The sequence below is a fragment of the Chiloscyllium plagiosum genome, chromosome 40, assembly GCF_004010195.1.
Source record: "Chiloscyllium plagiosum isolate BGI_BamShark_2017 chromosome 40, ASM401019v2, whole genome shotgun sequence".
Classification (NCBI taxonomy): Eukaryota; Metazoa; Chordata; class Chondrichthyes; order Orectolobiformes; family Hemiscylliidae; genus Chiloscyllium; species Chiloscyllium plagiosum.
Window position 1 is genome coordinate 20,142,171 of NC_057749.1, and position 4,869 is coordinate 20,147,039.

The 4,869-nt window shown below is 43.0% G+C and overlaps 1 protein-coding gene across 5 annotated transcripts in view; it reads left to right on the plus strand.

Annotated features, from left to right (window-relative positions):
- Positions 1 to 4,531: 4,531 nt before the first annotated feature.
- Positions 4,532 to 4,869, plus strand: part of LOC122542603 (casein kinase I-like) — a 222,480-nt gene continuing 222,142 nt past the window's right edge. For 4 of the 5 annotated variants that reach the window (XM_043680555.1, XM_043680554.1, XM_043680561.1 and 1 more), the window contains exon 1: positions 4,533 to 4,718. The gene's annotated coding sequence lies outside the window, so the exon portion shown is untranslated. Of the gene's footprint in view, positions 4,719 to 4,869 lie in introns of all 5 variants that reach the window. The other variant, XM_043680562.1, reaches the window with a different exon arrangement.

Sequence of the window (4,869 nt, forward strand, 5' to 3'; positions counted from 1 at the left end):
TTCAGATCCTCTTTTACACTTCTACACTCTTGTGAATACGGACCCTTATGAACCAACTTTTCCTCATATGACAGCCCTGCTATCCCTGGTACCAGGAGGGAAAAAGTGAGGACTGCAGATACTGGAGATCAGAGTCGAGAGTGTGGTGCTGGAAAAGCACAGCTGGTCAGGCAGCATCCGAGGAGCAGAAGAATCGATATTTCTGATGAAGGGCTTATGGCTGAAACATTGATTCTCCTGCTCCTCAGGTGCTGTCTGACCCGCTGTGCTTTTCCAGCGGCACACTCTTGACTCCTATCCCTGGTATCAGACTAGTGAACCTTTGTTGCACTTCTTCAATGGCAAGTATATCTCCTGGGAGATAACGAGACAGGAGTTGATCACAATACGCCAGGGATGTGGTATCATCATGTCTCTGTATAACCGCAGTAAGACATTCTTACTCTTGAATTAAAATCCTTTTGCAATGAATGTCACCTTATCATTTGTCTTTCTAACTGCTTGCCGCGCCTGCTCTGCTGACTGTAACCAACTGGTGTACAAGGACACCCAGATCCCTTTGGACATCCCAAACTTTCCAATATATCTCCCTTTAAGTAAAACTGTGCCTTTTTGATTTTCACACTGAAAGCGCATTTCCTTTATTACTCTGGGATGCAAATTATCAGGCCCTAGGTATTTGTCAGCTTTTGATGCCATTAATTTCTCTCAGTAAATCCTCTTTAATGTGCTTAATCAATCCCACCCCTCCTTTTACTCCTATTTTCCTATTTATTTGCCTGCAGAAAACATTTGCATCCCCTTTTATATTAAAACATAAAAACTAGGATCAGGAATAGGACATTCAGCCCCTGGACCCTGCTCTGCCATTTAGTATGATCATGGCTGATCTCATCTTGGCCTCAACCATACTTTCCTGCCTGCCCTCTGGAACCTTTAACCCTGTCACTAATTAAACATCTGTCTACCTTGTCCTTAGATTTATTCATTATTCCAGCCTCCACCATTGAATTCCACTGATTCATGACTCTTTTAGAGAAGTAGCTGCCTGTCTCTTCTCATGTTTTCTCTTTGTTTCCCTTATTTGTATTTTCACTTCCCTTCTAAGTCTTCCATTATTCAACCTGGGTCCCATCTGCATTGTCCACCTGATATCCACCCTTAGACCTCATCTTGGTTTGAAATGTGTCCAGAACTTTGATTATTCTCTTGAAGTTCAGTGCAGCTATTTATTTGGCTGTTTCGATGTCTTGACAGATGACAATATGCTGTCTTCAAATGCTTTAATATACCCTGCACAGGAGGATTTGTTGGCACCATTGTTCAATGGAATCATGTGAATTCTTGGCTATCTTTCAAGAAATACTACTCAGCAGGGATTTTGATACAGCTGTCAATGGGAAGATGAGTTTGTTTATTTTGTTTAGAGGATAATTTTTTTTAAACATTAAGTGATGTATTTCCTTTTATAGATTTATGATCTTCTCAAAGACATTCCAATGTTATTACAAAGCTTCTGAATACTGGTCGTATTAGAGTGGGTTATGGAGAGTGAGGATGATGTGGTGGCTGTAGGATTGTTACAGCATCATATATTCAACCTCAGAACTGGGCCGATGTATGGGCAAATGTAGACAGGCCTTTTAACCTGGTTTCCTTGGTAATGATTGTCTCTGTTTCTGCTTCAGTCCCGACTCCAATTTGTTCCTGTGGCATTAATATGGTTGAGCACTGCCAGTCAGAAGGTAGAAAATGTACAGATTCCAGTCCTTTATCTCTCTTTTCATGAAGAAAATTCTGCAATTGTTTGTCCTACTTTTCCTCCTGTAGGCTGTATGCATGTTCTCACTGTACCTCAACCATCTCTTGTTTAAAACTGGCTGTTGTTCTGTTAGCATTTTACCAGCCAATTTCAATTGTGGTTTCAATTTGCCTGGGCCAGATCCATTCTCACTATATGAAAGTTGATCTAGTTGATCTAATGGATGGCTCCTTTATTTTTATTCTTGATGAGTTGTGGATTGTTGTCCATGCTTGGTTGCCTCTGAGTGGATTGGCTTTCTAGGCCATTTCGGGGATAGTTAAGAGTCAACCTCATTGTTGTGGGTCTGGAGTCACATGTAAGCCAGTCTCAGTAAGGATGTTGGAATTTCCTGCCGAAAGGATGTTCTCTGTAGTCAAATAAAACCTAACAATATTATGATCACTCTTCCTTACATATTCCCTTACTGTCAACCCCTTTAGTACATTTCATTTCCCAGAATTGATCCAATAATCTTTCCTTTCCATTGACATACCATTGTAGAAAATTATCCTAAATTCACTCTGAAAACACTTGGCAATCTCCATCCTTCACGCTATTCTGATCTCAATCTATATTAAGATAATTGAAGTTCTTCTGTTATATCTATTCTGTAATTATTGCACTTCCCTGTAATTTCCTTGCTAATGGGTTCCGCTACAAGTTTTCCAATATGGGTGGCTTATTGAATACACCCAGCAGTATAGCAATGCCTGTAATGTTTCTTAACTCTTCCCAAACAGATTCTGGTCTTGGCCATTGTGGAACATCTCTTAATTCCTTAGTCCAGAATTCCTTAGTCAATACTTCCACCCTCCACCCCCTCCTTTTTAGCCTTCCCTATATTTCCTTAATGTTATCTATCCAGAAATATTTAATATCGTGTCACAGAGTCATGGAGTCTTGTGCTTCTTTCAACCAGGTCTCTATCATTGCCACAACACAACTATCCTGTGCTGCTATCTGCAACTGCAGCCCCACAGTCTTATTTACTGCACTTTGCATGCATTCCCATACCTGCTGAGTAAAGCTAATTTAAATCTTATTTCATTCCATCTTATTCTGACTTCACTAATTATGTTACAATTTTGTACTCTCATACTATCTATTTTTCTCTAGGTTCTCCTTTCAAATATTACGTCCTGGTTCTCATGCACCTGTCACAGCAAATACCCATTGGTGCTGACTCTGTTCAGGTGCAACACAGCCAGGCTGTACAGCATTCATCTCTCCTAGAATTAGTCCCAATGTTGCAAGAAACTGAAGCCCTCTCTCCTGCATTATCTCTGCAGCCACACATTCATCTGCTCTTTATTTCTTATTCTATACATGTGACTGGGAGAAATCCTTTGAGATCCTGCTTGCTGGTTCTTTCCTACCTCCCTCAACTCTGCTGAATTGGGATAATTTGATATATTTTCAATGGATCAAGGTGTCACGAGCAAGGTCAACTTTTGTTGTCTATCCCTCATTGTTCTGTAATTAATTTTCACTCCAGGGCATTTTATAGAGCAGTTATGAGGCGACTACATTGCTGTGGGTCAGGAATCACATCAGATCAGAATGGCAGATTTCCCTCCCTAAAGATATTGGTAAACTGGATGGCTTTTTATGACAATCAACACATGCTAGCCATCAGCTTTGGTGGGAATTTCTTTTAATTCCTTTGCAGAATGATGGCCAGCATTTATTGCCCATCCCTAATCACCCTTGAGAAGGAGGTGGTGAGCTGCCTTCTTAAACCCCTGCTGTGGGTTAACCCACAAAGCCGTTAGGGAGGGAATTCCAGGATTTTGACCCAGTGACACGTCAGAGTGGCTTGAAGGGGATAGTGTTCCCACATATTGGCTGACATGATAGTCCTCAACTTCAATTTCCTACCTTTTACCCATTGACTATTGATTCTCTTAATGATTATAAAGCCATACGATGTAAAACAATAGCCTGGGCTAATGGATGACTAGTGTAGTTATAGAGGCAGCATGATAGCACTGATGGCTCATAGTAGCAGAACCCAGGTTTGATTCCACCCACAGTCAACTGTCTGTGTGCAGTTTGCACATTCCCCTGTGTCTAAGTGGGTTACCTCCAGGTGCTTCGATTTCCTCCCACAATCCAAAGATGTGCAGGCAAGGTGGGTTAGCCATGAGAAATACAGGGTTACAGGGATGGGGTGAGTCTGGGTAGGAGGCTCTTTGGAGGGTCGGTGAGGACTTAATGGCTTGCTTCCACACTGTAGGGATTCTATGATGATTAAGAGGACAAGAGCACCTTCCCATATTGAAATATCAATATATAAGGTGGAAAGTTGGGTAAATAGAGGTACAGATCAGCCCTGGTCTAATCGGGTGATGAAATGGGTTGCAAGAGGTTGTTTTCGTTTATGGTGTGAATGATCCAAATGTTTGGGCAGCAAAAGGATGGATCTTTGGCAAATGCAGAGATTGGGAGGGGATGGGGGTGTCAATTCAGTTAGATTGAGAAAAAGTGCGGGGAGTTGATATTGAACAAAAGGAATCTGGCTCTTGGGACCCATAGGAAGTCATTGGGTCCACTGCATATTTAATAATAATTTTGAAAAAGTGAAGAATATTTGTTCATCTTGATGCTGTGAGTTGGAAATGCAGAGTTTGAGCCCCAGGTTAACCAGGGCCCACTGGTTCCAGTTCCAAGAGCAAGGCCTCTATGGGGCCATGTGCTGACCTGTGACCTCACAGCGCCCCGCCCACACTGGGGTCACAGACCCGGAAGCGATTGCGGTCGGGCTTCCGGTTTCGCTCCTGGAGCTTTTCCTTGTCTTTCGGAGGAGGAGGAGGGGAAAAAAAATCCCAGGAAACAATCTCAGAGAAAAACCCGGGACACCGGAGAGAAACGGCGGCACCGAGCGGAGCCAGAGCCAGAGCCGGCCCGACACCCGGTGAGTGTCCCCGGCCCGGGGAGGGGCAGAGGGAGGGAATGAATGGGGCAGAGACAAAAAGAGTTGGGGGAGAGAAAAAGAGAGAGAGAGAGAGGGAGGGAGGGATACGGAGGTAGCAAGGGAGAGGATGGGGAGAGAAGGGAAAGTATGG